General features: G+C 38.2%; 1 protein-coding gene and 1 long non-coding RNA gene across 10 annotated transcripts in view; one reads left to right on the plus strand and one right to left on the minus strand.

The window, feature by feature from the left end:
• BTBD9 (BTB domain containing 9) overlaps positions 1-22,378 on the plus strand; it is a 410,681-nt gene that overhangs the window by 119,918 nt on the left and 268,385 nt on the right. The gene's annotated exons all lie outside the window — the stretch shown is intronic.
• LOC140637091 (uncharacterized) lies at positions 952-19,410 on the minus strand. The gene is made up of 3 exons (XR_012034327.1): positions 19,320-19,410; positions 8,599-8,639; positions 952-1,059 (listed from the first exon to the last, which is right to left on the minus strand). It is a non-coding gene; the product is annotated as an uncharacterized lncRNA (long non-coding RNA).

Consider the following 22,378-nt stretch of genomic DNA (forward strand, 5'->3'; position numbering starts at 1 on the left):
ATTGACCTTACTCTTTGACTATAAGGACATTTTTTGGAGAATGTAGTGAATGTCCATATTCTTCTGATTGAATGGTACTGCACTGTGTGATTTGAAAGCTGTGGGAGGCTAAACATGGAAAAGAGAGCTTTTCTTATAAAAAGAAGCCAATAAACAAAATAATAAAAGTCACCTTGCTTCCAAAATTTGGAAATATTGTAGTGACATGAAGACCATACAACCATGGAAAAATATTAATTTGCCCATTAACATGCTCATATTGTTTTGTGGGTAGGAAAATGAAGGTACATTAAGTATTATGCATATTCCATGTCAGTGGCCACAACTTTGGAAGGAAGCTTCCTTAGGTTCCCTCCAAGATAGAATTAGAGAATCACATGTGAGAAGGGACCATGGAGGTAAGCTAGTCCAGCCATCCAGTGCAATATTTGAATGCCCTCTTCATGCCTACCAGGTAGGTGCCCAGCATTTACTTGTATACCTCTGAGGATCGGCAGTTATTCTGAGAACAGAAACCACGCTTTGCACTGACACTAGAACGTTGCTATGTCTGTAACAGTAGTTCACAAAACTTGGGTGTCTAGGAGTCCTTTATACTCTTCAAAATTATTAAGGACCGCAAAGAGTTTCTGTTTATGTAGGGTACATCTATTAGTATTTATTTATTAATTTTAAAATGCAGTGATAATAAGCCTATTACATGTCGACATAAGTAATATTTTTAATGAAAAATAGCTATGTATTTTCCAAAACAAAATAAATTTAGCAAGGAGAGTGGCCTTGCAAATCTTAGTGTTTGTTATGATAAGTAGAAGACCTCTGGATTCTCATATCTGTTTCTCATTCAGCCTGTTGTGATTTCACAGATCACGTAGCCTGTGGCAAGCTCAATCGTACGTACTGGAAGGCAAATAACTTCTTAGAATTAAAAAAGTTTGACCTCATACACCTCTTGAGAGATTCTGGGACCCGTAGGAGTCACCAAACCATAACTTAAGAACTGGTACTATTGTGTGCACATCAGCAGATGGGATGATTGATGAAGTAGACTGTCAGGTGCTGGAATCAAAGAAAAAAAAATAGTTACAGAAGGGCAGATGGAAAATATGCTCACACCCGCAGTGAACAAATATTGAGTGCTTACCGTGTGCCTGAATGTAGAGCCCTGAAAATTCGCACATTCGCATCGACTGTACCCTGTCTTCGTCAATGCGAAAACTATTTTTGGGTTTTAAGTTACCTATTTTACCTATAGTGTCCATTAACTGAGAAAATAACAAAAAGCTACTATGAATGTAGTTCCCTTTTTAAAAAAATTTCTATAGTAATCATCACAACGGTGTCTATGGATATGAGAAAATGAATACCATGTCTCTGTCTTCATACATTATACAGTTGGTTTCCAGGTAGTGCTTGGAGTCCACAGGGATTTGCCAAACCCCAGCGCATAACTGTGCCTGGTCTGTGTACCTGCCCCCACCACCTGTCATCCCAGGCTGGGAACCATGGTTCCACGTGTGGTCCCTCCACCCCAGAAGTCATTCATCAGTTCTTGTCATCAGCATTAAAGGTGTTGAGTGATAGAGTTGTTTTGGAGTTGTTTTGAAACTGTCATGACTTTTGGTGCCTTTCATTAAGATGGCTGGGTGTCATAAAGGAAAGCCAAAGACAAATGCCTTTGCTTCTGGAGCCTCTGGTTCTCTTCGTTTGCACTTCTCTTGCCAAGAGCAGTGGATGGGCACATACAGATTGAGCATGGCTCCCCTGCCCTGTGAGATGTTGCTGAGAGCTTGTGGAAGAGAATTGTATTGAGAGAGTTAATATTGAGTTAGAGAAAAGTGGGAAGTGTGGTAATAGTGCAAGGAGAGGAGTGAGAAATTAAATGGTATCTTTTTAGAAGTCTGCCTTATTGTAGTCTGCATTGCTCCTTGGGGATTTTTCTACTGAGTACAAGAAAATCAGCAAGCACTTCTTGAAAAACCCAGATGAAATTACTGCCATAAATTTTTATTTTTTTTTCATGGTATAAAAACCTTAATTTAGATGGGGAGGGTTTATTACCAGTGTTTTCTTGGCATGGCTAAGTTCAATTAATTTCACATGACAAGCTCACCACCCCTCCCTTTGCCCTTTTTTTTTTTTCTCAATATGTGGACAGTACAATTTGTTATTGGTTTGCCTTTGGCTCTGGAGACCTCATTAAGGGTCTGAAAAAGGGATTCTATCTCTCTTTCTTTGACACCTTTCTGTTTTCTACAGGATTCAGACCATTTGCATTGTCACATGGAAAGTATGTATGGTATGTGTGAGGGGAAGGTTACCAGATAAAAGTGGTGCTGTTTATACCTTTAAAATACTGATTTGAAATGACTGTTCCAAGTTAAGAAATTGTTGCCACAGTGTTCAACTAAGGGAGCTCAGCTTAAGATGAGATCTCTGGAAAGAACATGGGCACACTTAGACAGGAAACTTATTTAGCTGTTATGACAGTTCATATGTAACATACCTGGTTGTTTGAAAGCAGGAACAAGATGTCAACAGAATATTGTATTTACTCATACTCCTAAAACATAGGGAGCTGCACCTTCACATTCTTGTTCCTATCAGAACACTGTGAGCATATCTTGCAAACAAGGGAAATAATCTATGGTGTTTTGTTTTGTTTTTCTCTGCATGGCAATATAGAATCTATTGTAGTGTGAATAAAAGAAGTCACAAGAGATTCATTACTGTTTGTGAAGTATACTGTGTGTCTTTCAGCATGCATTTCTTTATTTTACTTACAAACTAGATATAAAAATTAGAATCGAGGTGATAGAGAATATATATTGCATAAATAAGCAATTCAAACAAAAGTTTTACCATTATAACAAATAAATGCCCCGCTTCAGAGGTTGGAGATTAGAATCCTGTTACATTAAATGCTTGACAATTAATTAGCTATTGTCTATAAAGTTCCCAAGATGACAAGTTACTTAAACACTATTATTAGGAGTAGCTGGATTAGTAATAATAATGTTCAAGTGCCATTGGCAACAATGAGGAGATTTTAAAAATAAAGATAAATGCGTGTGATCACAGTCAAAGTGATTTGTGAGCTGCATGCAGAGCAGACGGTCCCCATGCGTAGTGCTTTCTGAGCCTGCAGTGTGGAATGGGCAGTACTTGGCACAGTGTTCCAAGGAGGATGAGACAAAAGTGCTTAATTTGTTAATATTTTTTCTCTGCTTTTTGTGTATTGCTTAACCCCTTGTCAAAATAGTGTTCACTTAGCAAAATTAAAAAGAAAATAAGAAAGCTGACAGAAAACAGGCTCGGCAGAAGGCCAAGTGTAAAAACTGAACCTCTAGCCGTTGCTGACAGGCATTGTTTTAAGATTCCAAATGTGCTAGATCATTCATTAATGTGTTTTGTGTTTTTTAAAAAAATATATGGTACATAATTGGATTGGAGAAAAACGTGTGGGAATTTAACTTGATTGTACAGGTTTTTGTTGTGTAGAATTTATGTCCTTTGGGCCCCATCGGTTTCGGATGTAATTTTTTGAGAAAATCAACATGGAACCGAGAACTGGCCCAATATCAATAACGGGTGAATTACCAAACGAAATGCACATTGTATCCTTCTTATGGAGAGTGAAACTCACAAGAGGAATGATGAGGGGCTTCTTGATTTTTAGAATAAAAAAAATTTTTAAATGGATGATGTGCAGAAGCAGTGGTGCCCATCAGCTATTTTCTATGTCCCTTATGCGACTCAGCCTCTATTGCTGTGAGGCTTGGGCTATGTGACTAGTTCAGGCCAGTGGGCTCTGGGCAGAAGGGGTGTATGGCACTTCCCAGCCAAAGCATTTAAAAGCCAGCGTGCCCCCTTCCAACCCCTTCAGGTTTACTTTCTGCCCTGTATTTTTCAGTATTAGATAACAGAACAAAATAGAACCATACAAATTTTGAAATACGTATGTGCCTCTAAATAGTGACAGAAATTCAGCTTATGTTAACATATATCTATTTAGCACAGTCTGCTGTTAGAAGCATGCATAATAGCATTCTCTTCTCCATGAATATGGAATGCGGATGACAGACTAGCTCTGGTATTGTGGTGTGATCCTTGATACTTCATACGGGCCCTGGAAAGCCCACACCAAGGAAAGCACTGGGATAGGTTGGATTTGGTTTTAGATATTACAGACAAGTGCCTTAGTCAAATTCATACAGTGAACCACTTTTATAAATGATCAGACTTTTGTCTCTGATGCTTCTCTGGGAATCACTCAAATGTTGAGCTCAGTAAAGATTTTTATTAATATGAAAGTAAAGTGTTTTTGTAAAGATAACAAAACTCAAACATAGTAGTGTTAAGACCAAGGGACACCTCAGCTTTAAATCCATTTGTTTTTAGCATACCTAACCCATGTTATTCTCACTGAATGCCTCTTTCTGTATACCTGGCTGTTGCTACCTTGGTTGTTTGCTTGTAGTTCGGCTCTAGCCAAGCTTGTTTAATTAAGACTTGGAAAAATACCTTTAGCCCTGCCTGGGATTTGAGAAAATAGGTAGATCTGAAACCTTTGCTTGCTGCAATAGCTGCTCAGCTAGTTGGCGGGAGTTTTGTAGCAACAAGGTTTAGAACATGATGATTTTCATTTTAATAGGTCTAGTTGTAAGGAGTAGTCATCTGTTTCAATGGAAGTTCTTACTGAATACTTCATTCCTTTCCTGTCCCCTACCCCCCCCCCTTTCTCTCCCTCTTTCTTCTCATATAATGAACTGAGAAACCTGAAGAATGGGACCCCCACTCTGCTGCCATGTGTGGGGTCCAGAATCCTGCTCAGTTGGAAGAGCTAGCCAGTTCTGTCACTATACTTAGGAGATATCTTACTGAATATGGCATCTTTGGTGATGAGTGAAATGATAAAAGAGGGAATGTAATTTGAAGAAAAAAAGGACAGCATATTCTTGGACCTACATTAGAGAATATAAATCACAGATCAATATAAAGTTCAGATAATAATTCTTGATCCAGAAATTATATGTGACAGCAATGGGAGGTTGGGAAAAGTTCTCTGTGTGTACATTTTGAGAAGTACAGTGTTTTTATTTAGTACAGTTATATATTCATTTCTAACAGACTGCATCTTAAAAGGATTGGACTTTTATAGATTCTATGAATATTCAGAGAGTCACCAAAACCAATTCCATCTTTTACCTTATGCATCCAGACCCATCTGTCATGTGCTCACTAGATGGTCCTAGCTCTGTATTGTGAGCTTTCCCTTTTGAGAAAAAGGTATTTCCTGCGTGGATGGATGGGAGTATGGGGGAGGACATGTGGTCCCTTTGCTGCCCTGGTTGAAAGTTTTAGCCCTCAAGGTGGATCTTGGTGTGTGTGTTTGTGTCACTAGGCCCACTTTGGGATCTGGCATCAGCTCTCTCTTGATTTTAGGGCCTTGTGTAGGACTCAGACACAGCAAGAGAAGGCAGATTGGCCATTGCTGCTAGTAAGTCATCAGGGTACTTGGCAAGCTGGCAAAAGCCAGAAACCTCACCATTTGCATTTTAATTGGCGTGACCATTAGCCTAAAGTCCGAATTTTAAAAATTGTCCCTTGAGCCCTTTCTCCCTTTTACCCTCTCATTTTCCTGAAGCTGATTAGCATCTTCTAAAAGAAAATGTTTCTCCACATTTTAAAACTCATGCCCTTTTTGATAAACATAAGAGATCTTACACCTCCTTTATTATTTTTTTTTAAGATGCATTTATTTATTTTTGAGAGAGAGCACGTGAGAGGGTGGCCAGAGGGAGAGAGAAACTTAAGCGGACTTCGGACTTCGTACTGAATGTGGAGCAGGATGGAGCCTGATGTGGGGTTCAATCTCACAGCCTAAGCTGAAATCAAGAGTTGGAGGCCCAGATGACTGCGCTACCTAGATGCCTTCCAAATCTTATGCTTCCTTTAATGTTATTTAAAATATCCATTAAAAAGTAAGAATTGCTAGGCACCAAAGTGGCTCAGTCGGTTAAGCATCTGGCCTTTGGCTTAGGTCATGATCCCAGGGTCCTGGGATTGAGCCCCACGTCGGGCACCCTTCTCAGTAAGGAGCCTCCTCCCTCTGCCTCTGCCTGTACTCTCTCTCTCTCTTTCTGTCAAATAAGTTAATAAAATCTTTAAAAAGAAAAAAAGTGAGAATTGCAACAAAAGAATCAAGGCAATGACATTTTTAGAATGATGCCTTTTTTTTACTTCAGTCACATGAGGTCAGTTTGAAAATGAGGTCTGCTTGTTTGCCACAAGCATTTTTTCCTCTTCTTTCTATTGATAAAGCACAGCCTAGGTAACTTTCACATCAACTTGTTCAACTGCTTTGTTTTCATGGTCACACAAGGCAAGAGAGCCTGCTTTGCAAATGGTCTATGTTATTCTGAAAATGCATGTTCAGACTACACATGTGCCCATCTTCCCCAGAAAAAGATTTCGGTATGACTCCTGTGCCATTTCCCACCACCTCACTACTTTAAATACTTAACTATAAAGAGAAAAACAGATGAAAGTAATTAAGCTGGGATAAGTAAGACATTCTTATTCATGAGTACATCCCTGTCTTTCAGCCATTGTCCCCAAGGGTCTCTATGATTGCTCCTCCTCTTTACTGTCTGACCACCTCCATATCTACCGGCCAGGTGATTGATTGGGCCTGGTCCTGCAGTCTTACTTGGACAAAAGTAATCCAGCACCATTGATTCCCATCACATTCATAATTCTGCTGGATAGACACTTGTGATGCCTTAAATATAAGATAATGTATAGAAAACTTGGTGCAATGATAGCATATGACACACAGAACATGTTAGTTCTGTTCCCTTGCCTGCCCTCCCCAAAATTCAGTGTTTTTGCTTCTAGAATCATCTTTGGGTCTTCTCATGTATGATGGTAGAAGAGGACAGAATTTTCATGGATGAAATTCTAAGTGGGTTTTATTGATTTATCCATGTGCCTCCGTCTCTTCTTACTCTGGTTCCAGTCCTCCTTATAGGGAGGATAGGTCTTTTGCATTCTTTCATTAGTAAGGATGAGTATAAGAAAACCAGCATTTTTTGAGGATCTCCTATGTGAGTGCAGGCACCAGGGCAAGTATTTTACTTGCATCATTACATAGAATCCTCACAGTGTTCCCATGAAATGAGAATAATTATCTCCATTTCACAGAGGAAGAAATTGAGGCACAGAGATGTATTTTTGCCTCAGTTGCTCTGCAGTGGTGGAGTCAAAATCCACTATGGAGTTGCTTTATAGGTTCCAATGAAATGAATGATCTTTTCAAAAACATGTTTAACTTTTCTGCTTTTTGGGTAGGCAGAAGAAGAAAAAAAATAAATGATTATCATTCTTTGGAAAATAATTACTTTACTCTGCCTAGTAACTATTTGCTGTAGGGTCTGGGGCAGTGCTTTCCATACCTTGCAGTTTATAGAGTAGAAAACCAGGAATATTATAATCACTTAACTCTATTTTCACTTGTTAATATAGCTCAAATTATCTCTTTCATATGGGAAATCAGTGTACTTTCAGGAATGGAAGTATTATAGGTTGGCCTAAGGGAGCTTTTTTGATAACCTTTAAGGGTAAATAGCTTTCCCTGCTTCTTTAGAATAATATTTGGAGCTCTTAACTTTGGATCCATTTTAATAGGAGTTGTGATAATGAAAAAATAATGTACATAGGAAGAATCTTTTAAACCGTTATTTAAAAGCAATTGTTCATATCCAGAAAAAAATAGTATAAGATATTTCTATAATTTTGAAGTTGCTCTTTGTACTCATTGTTTTGTACAACAGTTCCATGATTTTTATAAAATCTCACTCTAGGTTAGATTTTAACACATAAAAAAATAGTTAATACCACTGTAGTGCTGACATTCCAGCTGTTTTTCTAGGCTTATAGAAAATAATTCACTCATTGTTGTAACTGTGTCTGTGTAAGGTTTGGTTTTGTTTTACTTTGATTTTTTTTTAACTCTCCAGAATATTATTATTTCCTCCTTTCTTTCTTCTTTATTTCTGCTTTCTTTCTTTCTTTCTTTCTTTCTTTCTTTCTTTCTTTCTTTCTTTCTCTTTCTTTTTCCTCTTCCTCCTCCTCCTCCTCCTTCATTGATTTATTTATTTTATAGAGAAAATGCACATGAGCAGAGGGAAGGGCAGAGGGAGAGATTCTCAAGTAGATTCCCCACTGAGCACAGAGCCCCACATGGGGCTTGATCCCATGACTCTGAAATCATGAACTGAGCTGAAGTAAAAAAAATAGAGTGCTCAACCAACTGAGCCACCCAGGCACCCCTCTCCAGAACATTTTTTTTTGGAGCAATTTAGATTTGAGTAAAAATCTGTAAGGTCAGTGAGGGAAATTGGCAATGGAAAGATGGTCTGATATTGAAAATATGTGGTGAGATAAGCCATTGTCTTCAAAAATAATAATAAAAGGAGCTAACGTTATATCATCACCATTCAAGATGGAAAGATTTGCTGCTACACTTCATCCTTTGAAAATTGCATTTTGAGCTTCTGACCACTGGAGGGCGCTGTGCTACTGCAAACCACTTACTCAAATCAGAAGTCGTCAAATCTCTTCATTTGTTCTTCTCACTAAAAAGATAAAGGATTTATATTCTTGTAATGCCAAATCAGTTCATACTTAACATTCAGCCTTTAGCTGTAGAAACTTGTTTGAATGACAGTAATGGCTTCATTTCAAGTTATTTAAATGTTTAATGCTGTGTAATTTACTCAAATGTGTATAATCCTTTATTTAACTAGATGAAAATAATATACTGTTAACATTGTTTTTAGCATTAATTAATGTGACTAATTGAAGTTAAAAACACTAAAACAAATTTCCTTGTTTTGTTGCATGATCAGACTGCAAAGAGCTTTCCCTCTGGCTGGGGCTGTTCTTGGTTCAGTGCCCATCTCCCCTTAACCCTGCTCTTTGCCCCACACACACTCCACCCTCTCCCTGCTATTTCTGTGGTTAATTTGATTTCAGTATACTGACAGCTATGGTTGGTAGCAAAACTGATTAGATTGTTTCCCCTCTGGAAACTTGTCTTTGCAATGCATTGTGATAGGAGCTTCCTACTGTTATTTTGTTATTCCAAAATAAACGTGGTAATAATTGAAATCACTAAATTACTATAAACACTTAAAAGGAGGGAGAAAACATGGAAGTACGTTGACATCACTAGTATTGGCAGTTGGTGAGAGCTCATTTTCAGCAGAGCCTCAGTATTCCTGCCTGAAGACCCTATCAACACAGCTCTATTGCCATTGACTCTCAGTAATAATTAAAAAACCAAAAGCCCCTGCTGTTTTCAAGGCTTTGGTATGGTCTTGGAAGTCAGAGCAGAGTAAGTCAAAACCAGGTAACACCTTTATGGTAGCTTGTGTATCCATCCTACTGTGATGTGTTATGTTGGAACTGCCCGTTACAGTTCTCTGTAGGCATAAATAATTCTTCCTCCTTAAACATGGCTCCTCCAGAGTGCCAGAGAAAGGAACATTTTCACTCATTGGAATTGTTGATAAATACCCTTTATTCATAGTGATTGTTAGGTCACAACATGCTTTGTTGTTTTAAACTCTGGAAGTTTTGTCTACAAACTGAACAATTTTTTAAGGGTTAAAAATGCAGAAGCTTCTCATTGTTTTTTAAGATTAAATTCTAGATGAGAATTATCTTAGGTTAAAAGACACCTACAAACACAATTTGTCAATTCCTCACAGTGTTTTGTATCATCACATAATTCTTTATATGCAGTGGCACAATTTTACTTTGTGAATAAAATCAAGTTGAGAATTTAAATTTAATTTCATGAGCAAAAGGCAATCTAATTTAATTTAATGAGCAAAGTGCACATTGGCTCTGGTTTATTTGTTTACCAACAATTTTTTTAAAGAATTTATATGATATATATGTCACAACATAGTTATCATAATTTTGTGTATACTTTATAAATGTACATATATTAAGATATATTTTTTAAACATTGTGTGCATGTGTGTATACTGTTAAAAAGACAAAATTCAGCCAAGTCAATTTGAAGATCTAATAGACTTCATTCAATGATTCATGAATCAAGCAACATCCCATCTAGCAAATAGAAAAGGAGTTCAGAGGAGCTATACAAAATGGAAGGCTTTTGTCAGCAGAAGAGGGCAGGGACAAGGAAAAAGTGGACTATCTCATCTTTCTTTGGGAGATAAAAGGGATGTATCAGGCAGGTTACCTCTACTGCCAACCAGGGAATTTTAGACTGACCCATTACAATTTCCATTCCTGGGGGAGCTTGAAATTGCAGTTAGGTTCAGTATTAAGTTTTGGTTTGGGGATATGGGCTTAACATAAGTGACTCCATCTTGGGCCTCTTGTGTCATCTTTTACCCCCTTTTGATCGGACTCTCAGCTTAACTGAAATGTAACCAAAATTTAAGTGCTACTTGCAGCTGCTACTCAGGCCATGCTGTTTTTTGGTTAATCTCTGTGGTTATTATTCACAGGTCACAATTTAAGGTTTATGATTTTTGAGTCAGTCATTCTTCTCTTTTGTTTTCTAATATTCCTGCCTTAGGGAGATCATTTGCTTGGTAGTTAATGGCTGAGAACATGTATTTAAAGCTTTTGAGAGAATACAGCGCACCAGGGAGATTACTATGATTTTTATAAGCAGGATAATTCCTAGTGTCTGGAGTGCACTCTAGACGTGTGTTCCCCAAGACTCAAACCAATCAAAATTAAGTAAGTCAAAAGAAAGACCCCACTGATGGAGTCACTTTTTAAAAATCAAGTGGCTTGTGCAGTGATCTTATGTAATTGAGTTTCAACTCCCCAGAAGTGTTAATCCAGGTGTAGCAGGTGATACTGGATACACAGCACAGACATCTCCTTGTTCTGCGAAAAGTTCATCAAGAGCTATCCTATTGTCCCAGGCAACTTTGGCCAGAGAATTTCAGGATTTTCACTAGGCAGCTGTTACATTAGCAGCAGATTCTGTTGTACTATTAAGAGTTAAGGAAAGGTTCCTGATCATAGCCTAGTTTGTACTCACTCCTGACCAGAGAAGTGAGGCCCTGCCAAAGGAAGCAAATCCTGAATCATGAATGTTTCCTGGTAATTCCCATCTGAATCTGTGACTCAGGACTGGAAAGTTGACAGCCATGGAGGCCAGTACAATTTTAAGGGTCTATAGACCACATAAGTGGTTTTATTCTGGTTGTCCCTTGTGTACCTCTCATTGCATAGAGCCCAGTCTCAAGTTCCCCAGTGTTTCGAGTTGTTAACTAGAGACAGGGAAGTAGACCAGGGTGTTGCCAGCATCCTGGATAGATTGGAATTCTTGATGACCAGTACAGCAGTCTGAAAGGTTATCTCCCTTAGCAATGGCTTGGGAACTATGGATAATGGCATTAACTTTCCAGGCCAATGCCAGAGTAAAGGAATGAAAGAGAGGGCTTCATATTTAGTTAAAGTTTGAAGTCTTTTTTTTTTTTTTTTTTTTATTATTTAATTTATTTATTTATTCATGATAGTCACAGAGAGAGAGAGAGAGGCAGAGACACAGGCAGAGGGAGAAGCAGGCTCCATGCACCGGGAGCCCGACGTGGGACTCGATCCCGGGTCTCCAGGATCGCGCCCCGGGCCAAAGGCAGGCGCCAAACCGCTGCGCCACCCAGGGATCCCCAAGTTTGAAGTCTTGATCCAGCATCTTGGGAGGAGGCAATCTAACTCAATGTCAGCTACTTCTCTTCTTAGTCAGTTTGATTTGGAGGTCTTCAACATTGGCATAGGACCAGATGCCAGGTGGAGCCTTTCTCAATTCTAAGATGTGTGTATTCAAAGTTCAAGTCCCTAAAGTTTAGCTGCTAAACTTCTTACTTGCCAAACTTCCTAAATTTTTTCCCAGTTCACTTTTATGATCTTAAAGTTGTCAGAAACTTGTACTTGTCAAGAGTCCTCTTCTTGAATTTCCTTGAAGGTGAATACTTTTATAAGAACACTTTTGCAAAGAAATCATTAGAGTTAAACAATAACTGCCTGTAAATGACAAAAGACTTACACATTCCCATTGTTAGGGACACCTCGCTGTCTTAGTCAGTAGAGCTTGTGACTCTTGATCTCCAGGTCATGAGTTCAAGCCCCACCTTGGGTGTAGTGCTTACTTAAAAAAAAAAAGGCAGAGGATCCCTGGGTGGCGCAGCAGTTTGGCGCCTGCCTTTGGCCCAGGGCGCGATCCTGGAGACCTGGGATCGAATCCCACATCAGGCTCCCGGTGCATGGAGCCTGCTTTTCCCTCTGCCTGTGTCTCTGCCTCTCTCTCTCTCTCTCTCTGTGACTATCATAAATAAAAATTAAAAAAAAAAAAAAAGGCAGATTGTTAACTATTTGAGAGCTCATTATAATGGAATTGACAAAGAAATTTGGTTATTTCTGTGACATAACATTTCAAGAGAATAATTGGAAATATGACTGACAAACATTACATATCAGACTTTTAGGAATTTTGAGCACTTATGTTTAATAACATGCATAGAAGGATATTCATAAAGAAGGTTTAGCATCACTTATTGACAGTACTTCTCATGTAAATTAGTATGTCAAATATGCTTAATTAGTTTAACATCTTCCTTTTTGTAAGAAGAACAAATGTTAGATGTTTCAGAGATCCTCTTGAAAATCCCAAAGTTAGGAATATAAAAAGTAGTGAAAGGGAATAAAAGGGAAAGGAGAAAAAATGAGTGGGAAATATCAGAAAGGGAGACAGAACATGAGAGACTCCTAACTCTGGGAAACAAACTAGGAGTGGTGGAAAGGGAGGTGGGCGGGGGGTGGGGGTGACTGGGTGACGGGCACTGAGGGGGACACTTCATGGGATGAGCACTTGGGTGTTATTCTATATGTTGGCAAGTTGAACACCAATAAAAAATAAATTTATTAAAAAAAAAGAAAATCCAAAAAAAAAAAAAAAAGAAAATCCCAAAGTTAGTTCAATATCAAAAAGACTTTATTTTTATTTTGGAAAGCTTGTAAAAAAACGTCAAAAAAATTTTTTTTAATTTTTTTTATTCTTTAAAGATTGATTGATTGATTGATTGATTTTTGATAGACAGAGAGAGAGAGAGAGAGAGAGAGAGAGGCAGAGACACAGGCAGAAAGAGAAGCAGGCTCCATGCCGGGAGCCTGACGTGGGATTCGATCCCAGGACTCCAGGATTGCGCCCTGGGCCAAAGGCAGACACCAAACTGCTAAGCCACCCAGGGATCCCCCTGTCAAAATGTTTTAAAACATTTGGTTGAATAGGATCATAGGTCAGTGTGAAACAATGCTATAGTTCTCTGTTTAACCATGATGACAGAGACTTCACTTGGCAAAAACAGAAAATTAAATAGCTGTACAGTTTCTTGTTAAGAGTAGGCCAATAAAACCAAAAAAAACTTGTCTTTTTTGCAGATGAAAGAAAATTAAGTTTAGTTTTATGTAAGTATACTTTGATATTTTTTTGAAATCCCTTAGTAACATTCAATCTTGTCCAGCTTGACCACACATAGAATTCCTTTCTCAAGAATTTTTTTTTCTCCAAACTTTATACAGTTTTGTCCTGTTTTTCCTCTTTCCCATTTTGAAATTACCAGCCTACCTTTAGGACAAAACTACTTTCTTTTCCATCAACACAAAAGCATTTCCATTCCTTATACCTTCTTTTACTGAAAATACACATCCTACTTTCCTTGTGTACAGAGGTGTTTCCCTTGATGTTTCCAATAGTTTTAGCTATACGTTAGAATTCTTTATCTTTAAAAACTGAATTTCTGGTAAAAATAAAGAAGTAAACAATAGTGAACTTCGTGTAGCTTGGCAAATTTATAAATACTTTTTATAATTTTTAGAAACCTGCCTTCTCCTGGTATATTTCTCAGCATGACACACAAAACATGTTTACTAATAGATTCAGCTATCTGTTAATTCCTCTGTAAGAAGCAGCAAAAAATAGAAAGACCTATGTTTAGTACTTAATGTTTTAGTATTTTATCTTCTTTGGAAATAATCTGGAACTTAATTCAACCTTTAACTTAGGAAAACTTTTTATCCTATTTGTATTTATTTAAATCACTTTTTTTTGAGATTTTATTTATTTATTCATGAAAGAGAGAGAAAGAAAGAGAGACAGGCAGAGACATAGGCAGAGAGAGAAGCAGGCTCCATGCAGGGACCCTGATGTGGGACTCGATCCTGGGACTCTAGGATGACAGCCTGGGCTAAAGGCAGGGATCCCCCAATGCACTTGTTCTTAACAAGTATGTTTAGATTACCTGCAAAAACTTCATGAGACCTTAGACAAACTCAGCCATCATCCCAAGCTAGTTTTCTTGCTGACAGTCTTTGTAAGAGATAACATGAACCCATTTGACCTTTAGTAAGCAGGAGAATAAAAGCTATATGTCTGCATAATTTTTTTTTAAGATTTTATTTATTTATTCATGAGAGACAGAGAGAGAGAGAGAGAGAGAGAGAGAAAGGCAGAGACACAGGCAGAGGGAGAAGCAGGCTCCATTCAGGGAGCCCGATAAGGGACTCAATCCCGGGACTCCAGGATCACGTCCTGGGCCAAAGGCAGGCACTAAACCGCTGAGCCACCAAAAGATCCCCTGTCTGCATTATTTTTAATTCATAATTCAATTATGAAGATATGTCTATGTTAATTAAACCAGCAAACTTTAAATTAGTTTTAATACCAAATATTTTCCCAGATCATGTGAGCCTGAAATTCGAGTTAGCTTTTGTTATATTTCTCAGAATTTCATTTATGTTGATACTTCATTTTCATAATACCAATAAAATAGAGCTCTTTCAGAAATTAATTTTGGCAATACCATCCAGAGGTAGAAAAGTACCATAAATCCACAACACATCTATATATAAACACCCTCAACAGAGACCTTATAGCTTCTGTTTTAAAATTACTGCCATGAATCAGGTACAAAACTCACTAGTTATAAAAGAAGTTGGATCTAAGTTGTTTTTCTGCTTTTGTAAAGATTTGTAAGATAAGGGCAGTTGATTTTAATTCTTCAAGGAGTGGGATTGCAACTTAAATGATATTATAGGCTAATTCATCCATAAATCCTTTCACAAGAGCTTTAGGTTTTTCTTTGCCTCTGGATACCTTTAGCTTAAGGGATGAGGCCTGAAAGGAAAGTTCTTACCACATTCTGAATTTCTAACCAGAGAGATACTTGAAAATTATTTTAATTATGTTGTCAGTTTTCAGCCAGGACAAACAGCAAGCATTTCTGACAGTATTAAATAACCCCTCGAAGATGTAAGAGAGGTCCCCAATGAAGATATAAAAGATACTTCATTTTCCTCTCTCTACCGGGGGTGGGAGAAGACTGAGGGGTGGTATGGACTACAGATTGAAGTCTGGGAGAGATGACTCTGATAAAAACTCTCACCCTGGGATCCCTGGGTGGCGCAGCAGTTTGGCGCCTGCCTCTGGCCCAGGGCGCGATCCTGGAGACCCGGGATCGAATCCCACGTCGGGCTCCCGGTGCATGGAGCCTGCTTATGTCTCTGCCTCTCTCTCTCTCTCTCTCTCTCTCTCTCTCTCTGTGACTATCATAAATAAATAATAATTAAAAAAAAAAAAACCTCTCACCCTTAGCTGGCTTTTGCCCAGGATCCCCCTCTGCAGGCTCAGAGAGGGGTTTAGAGAGGGTAGCTCCAATATCTCCCAGAATTCAGCAAGTTTTTTTTATTAATTTTAATTTTAGTTTCCCTTTGGTGTTTATGGGAATAATAACAGTTTACTAGAAAATCCCTTGGAATCTTATCAAACCCAGGAGGGGCCCCTATGGGAGTAGATATGAGGAGCATTTGTAAGGTCACTAACTTCATGGACTTTGTTTACAGTCTTGTCTCAAAGTCCTTTCAAAGTGCTCAGCTAGGGTCACAACAGTGGCCTCTCATTCTATTTTCTGCCTTTTTATCAGTCCATTAATCAGGAAGTAACCCATTTAAAAAACTTTTGAAGATCCTCCCTGGTGGGTGGGAAATTCTTTGACTATGGCTTTAGATGAGCCTTTGACCTTGGAAGGAGATACCTCAAGAGGATCCCTATAGGCTTGGGTAGTCTTATTTTAAAAGGTAACTGTTTAATAATCTGTTCAGAGTGGAAAGGCAATTCAGAGGATCACTAAAATAAGTATCAAGTAAAGCAGGACAGAGAGAGGTGATAGGAGTTAAGTCAGTCTTGCTATCTTTTGTTTTAGGCACCTCTTATATCTTTATTTTTATTTTATTTTTTTTTAGCCTCTACAACAAATCTTTCAATGAAGCTGTTTTGGAATTTTGAAGCCTTGTGGAGACTTCTTATGCCAGTTAAAATAGGCATCACATTCTGTTTGTTTTATTTGCAAGCCCTTGCTTTTCAATGCACTTCTTCAGTGATCTTCCCTAATTGGAACATTTCTCATAATGGCCATTGTAGATCTTGCCTGTAATTCCTCAGAGAGCTGGCAGCAGTTTGTTAGGACCCTAGCAACAGACAGTGTTTAACCCATTTTCTGTCTAGCCATATCTAGCTGCAGATAGAGTGTAACTCATATTTCTCTCTGGCTGTATTTTGGGGCCCCCAACATTATGGTTACCAAGTCAAGCTCTCAGGACATAGTAAGATTTTGCTATTTTTGTATATGCTTACAGTTTCTGAAACCATCGTTCTTAGACATTAAATAAGCAGGTGGGCCAGAAGGTGGCATGTTCAACTCTTTGAAATTAAAGGAAATTATCTTTCTTTTTTATTTATTTACCTATTTATCTAAGCTTTGGAGCCTCAGAACCAAATTAATACCCAAAAAGAAGATACTGCAGGTTTGGAGATTGGGTGGTGTTTTATAGTGTACATTGCACAGAAAATTTCTTGGGGTTGGTGGGTGACCTAGTATCAATCTAACCCATTCACTGACCACTTATCCTAATGTGGGAGTCTTTGAGTTAGGTGGTGAATGTTCTAACAGCTTTTAAATGCTTTGCTTGTACCCACCAATTTTTGCAGCTTTTTGGTTTCAGAAATCTCTACTAGCAATAGCCTTTGTCTTCACAAAATAAGACAAACAAATACATGAACCTTAACACATTAGTAGTAACCAAGAGATGTTACTATAGACTGGCCAAGAGAAGGGCCTATGTGCACCTTGAACTGGGCAAAGTATGAACCTAGCAGACACCAAAATGAGAACTGGAAACTAGGCTGAGTTTCCCCACAAAAGGGAGATTACAGTCAATTAGATTAGGAGCATGACACAAAGAGAGCAGAGCTCAGAATCTAGAAGAACTTCCCAATGGCCCTCAGAAATGGCAAGAAAGATGGTTCACAGGGTACCGTGCCGGTGTTCCTTGTTCCAAATGTTATCAGGATTTTGCTTAAGATCCCACTGCTGCCACCTGTTATTTTAAAAAATAAAACTCTGGGCAGCCTCGGTGACTCAGTGGTTTAGCACCGCCTTCCGCCCAAGGCATGATCCTGGAGACCCGGAATGGAGTCCCGCGGGTCCGGCTCCCTGCATGGAGCCTGCTTCTCTTTCTGCCTGTGTCTCTGCCTTTTTCCTTCTGTGTCTCTCATGAATAAATAAATAAAGTCTTTTAAAAATAAAAATAAAATAAATAAAAAATAAAACTCAACTAAGTCAATTTGAAGATCTAATAGGCTTTATTCAACAATGGATGAATCTAGTAGCATCTCATCTAGCAGATAGGACCTCAGAGGAGCTGTATAAAATGAAGGCTTTTGTTAGCAGAAGGAGACAGGGACAAGGAAAAAGGCAGATTACCTCGTCTTTCTTTGGGCTGTGGAATGTATCATCTCACTACTGCTGACCAGAGAATTCCAGGCTAATTTAGGATTACATTCCTGGGGGAGGTTGAAATTGCAGTTAGTTTAGGTATTAAGCTTTGGTTTGGGAACATGGGCCTAGCAGAGGTGATTCCATTTGAGGCTTGTCTCCTACTTGTCTCAGTTGGGTAAAACAAAATAGTTGGAACAAAAAATTATGTTTATTCTTACATATATGCCATATGGCTCTTTTAGGAGATGCGTTTATGAAATTCATAAATAGCCAAGTGATAGAAGTGTAAAAGTCATTATTTTAGTTATATCATTCTTCTCTCTCAAGTCCGTAAACAACAAGAATGCCAGTACTTTATAAAGAGGCCTTCCTTCCGTTTGATCTTTAAAAACACTATCCTAGGGAGTTGGTGTAAATATTAACTGCATTTTAAAGTCAAGGACATGAACATGAACTATCAGAACATTAAAATTACTTTCCCAAGATCCCAGCAGTATCATGGTATGAAGCTGGAACTGAGTTCAGTTTCCTGTTCTTCTTCTCCATCTTCTCTCCTTTGAAGGCTGATGTGGACCCCAGAGGGAAGCCATGAACCGAGATCCCAGAAAGAGCCCTTCTACCCAGGGAAGGCAGCCTTGTTTCCCCGGTGTGTTCTAGACTTGCCTAGGCTATTTTTGTGTATCCATTTTCTCATCTCTACAGTGGGATCTAGTTAGTCTTTTTTCAGTTTTATCCAAAATATCATAAATAATGGAGTGGTAATTTATTAAGAATTTTGAGCCTGGAGGTAAAAATCTACTTACAGTGTAGTTTTTTGTTTTGTGGTTTTTATTTATTTTAAGTTTGTTTGTTTATTTATTTATTTATTTATTTATTTATTTATATTTATTTTGTTTTTATTTATTACCTCCTTTGTTTTTGGAAGGGGCAAGTTGCTCTTTTCTTTTCTTTATGTGAAAGACAGTAAACACAGCTTGCAAAGTACTGGAAGTAAACAGATAGATGGGGCCTTTTCCATCATTGAAACACAAGGAACTAACTCTAATCATTCCTAATAAGCCTTGTTGGACCAGGTGAAGGACTCATGATTTGTTTTTCTTCCTCCATTGCTTCCTAGCTTTGTGGTTTCTTCTCACTTGAGAATAGTCCTTTTTTTAAAATATACTTATTGATGTGTGGTAATAGATAGGCTGATTTCTGTAATAGATGCAATGTTATCAGTGTTTGACTGCAAAGATTAAATTAAACCATAAATTAAGACATAACATTTCCTAAAGACATTTTATGTTTTAATCAGTGCTAAGATGAAAAAAGATAAATAACTGCTAAAGTAGCAATAAGGTAAAGAAAATGAACCACCATTACCACTTAATATTATGCAAGAAAAAATAATTACTTGTTAAGTACATGTAAATAAATACTAGTTACCAAAAAAAGGTAAGAAGGGCTTTAGTTCATTAATGTGATTTCTTGTGATCTCGTGTAACCTGGACTTGGGACTTTGTTGGTAGCATCCACAGCACAGTGCTACTCTGATTTCACCAGTGTCTTGCCTTCCCTGGCAGTGTCATAATGCTTGAGAGTGAGAATTGTTTTGTCACAGTATTGTATTTTTCAGGTACCTCATGGGGATGGGAGACATCGCTTTCACACTGTCACAGCTCCACCAATCTGTTCTTGAGACTGTTTCTTCTCTGCTTGAGTTTCGCTGTCTTTTATTCCTTTTCATGCCTGTGATCTAACTCAAGCCTACCCTCAAAGAGCTTCCTCTCAACATAACCCTCACACCTTGTGGAACCTTTTCTCTTTCACCTTAGAACTTTCACCACTTTTTCTCATCAAGTCCCTTCGGGGGCTTTGTTATTCTGGCTTGTATGACAATATCCAACATTTACAGCCTACCACCTGACTCAGAGGAGACCACAGTGAGGTTCCCTGGTGTGTTCTCTGGGAAAATCTGTGCATAGTGTTAAGCCCTTTTCTAGCTTTGGTTCTGTCTGCCTTTGACCTTGTAGATCATGCTGACTGGCTTGAAGTGAATTTATGTAACCTACGTGTCAAAAGGACTTTTTAAGTTCTCTCCTCATTGACAGGTCTCTCTGGGGTGAGGATTCTAACCAGCCTGCAACATCTAGCACTGAGTTCCCTTCCTTCATGTGCCAATAAGAATGAGCCTTGGAACTGGACATGTCTTTTGAGATTGTAGTGTCCATGCCTCTCATTTTATAGGGGAGACATATGGTGCCCAGAGAGACTGTGGGATTTGCCTAGGGACATGCAGCCAGTGAGCAGCAAATCCAGGACTAGCATCCTATTCCCCTGGCTCTGAAGCCATCGAGTAGTGTTTCCTCTACACATTTCTGCCATCTGGCCACCATTGTGCAGAACCTGTGTGGGCTGCACAGATTTGGAAGACTTATACTGTCTACTTTTTGGAGACTAATGTACATCATTGGCCAGATCCAGGAGATATGGCCACACATCAACATTGGGCTATCCTGATCTCTACCAAAAGCACAAAGAACAGAGAGAGGATTTGATTAGATTGCTACATTTCTGAAATTTAAAAAACAATTTTAAAAAGATAAAATTAAAAGGTAAATGGCAAAGTAGGAAAAATACAAAAATTATGACCAAAAGAAAAGGTCAAAATCTTTACTGTTGGCTCTTAAAAAGAATAAGATGAACAACCCAGAAGAAAAATGGGAATAGGACATGTAAGAGGAGGAATTGTGCTTATCCAATGGGAAAATATTCTGAATTATGCTCATAGTCATGGTAGTAAGGGTGGAGTAAAAATTCTGTCATAGATGCCTGTCCCAGAAGAATTAGCTATAGGGATTATGATACATAAATGCGATGGAATTGTCCAACCATTAAAACGGTTTTAGGAGAATGTATGTGACACAGAAATGTTCATGGGTTGACTTGTAACAAATGGGGGAAAAAAGATACTAAAATAAGCAGTTTTCTAATTTTTTAAATGACATATGTGTATATGTACTTTTAAAAACCTGTAAGAAAATACACCAAATGTTAAGTATTTGTCATTGAATGGAGGGATTATGAATGATTACTTTCCTCTTTAAATTTTTTTACATTTTCTAAATTTTCTGTGATGTTTACTACTTTTGAAATTATAAAAAAGAAACAAGCATGTCTTATAAGAGAGATTGAGACCTCACCTTGAATCACACATTCTTTGCAGATATGCTGGTTCCCTTTGGACTTTTTTAAAAAGCTGTCTCTCCTGCTTTTCAGTTTGCAGAGTGTGTGTCTGTGGTAGGACAAAGGCCACACCAAACAGTGGGAATAGATTCAGCCTAAGAACTGGGATGTACCAAGGTACTCTGTGTGCACATTCTAGCCGGGAAAACTCATTGCCCCTCTACTGGGGGTTTCTTCATTTACAGAGTGAAGGGTTTGGTTCCTGGTTTCTAAGGCCCCTTGCCAGTCAAAAATTGGATCGCTCTGAATTTTCCCAGACTCTTCGGCAATCTGCTTTCCTTTCTATGTCCCCTTGTATCATCTCATTGATCCTCATTTGGAAGGCCAGACCCACCTTAAAATTTGACTCTGGGAAGTTTTGTAGTCTAGGGTATTTGAAAACCCCAAAACCCCAAAACCTCCATAGATACTTTCTAAACCCTTCTAGGAATTGTTTCTTCTAAGCAGTGTTTTATTCTCTGTTACAACTATCTTATATTTTGCATCCTACACCCTAGACCAGGGGTCAGCAAACTTTTCTGATAAAGGACCTACAGTAAATATTTTAGGCTCTGTGAGCTACATAGAAGTCTCTGCGACATGTTTGTCTTTTTTCTCTTTTAAATGAATCTTTTAAAAGATGTAAAATCCATTCCTCGCTCGGAGGCCCTGAGCAGGCAGGCCATAATTTGCTGACCTGTGTTCATAACTGTAGAGAAACAAGAAATTCTCTTCTCAATACCTGGAATCTGCATTATAGGACTGTTTTAAGTTGTGTGTGTGTGGTTTTTTTTTTTTTTTAATATTATGTTCTTATGTTCTTTATAGTATCCCTGAAAATACCCTAAAATCCTAGATTTGAGTGAAGACTCAAAAAGTTGACCCTCATGTTTTTTCAGCAGGGTACGTTCAGTGCTTTAAACTCTCCCTTCTAAACATAGTTAAGACCACAGCTTTTATAATCATATGGACATGGGTTTGGTCCCAACTTGATCATTTTTCCCCTATGGCCTTTCAGGTTAGTTAGCCATGCTGAGCCTTAGCCTCCTTAGCTCTAGAATGAGGGCAGTAAAACCTGCATGTGTCAAAGGAAATCAGGCTTATAATACAGTTTTGGTATAGCTCTTGGCACTCTTTGAGATTACTCAGTTGGTATGGGATATTATTATCCCTTTGTTTTTAAATGTTTAAATTATTTTGTAAATTCCAGTATAATTAACATACAGTATTAGTTTCAGGCGTATGATAGCGATTCAAAAATTCTATGCATTATTCAGTGC

Source organism: Canis lupus, chromosome 7 (genome assembly GCF_048164855.1).
Source record: "Canis lupus baileyi chromosome 7, mCanLup2.hap1, whole genome shotgun sequence".
In the NCBI taxonomy this organism is placed as follows: domain Eukaryota; kingdom Metazoa; phylum Chordata; class Mammalia; order Carnivora; family Canidae; genus Canis; species Canis lupus.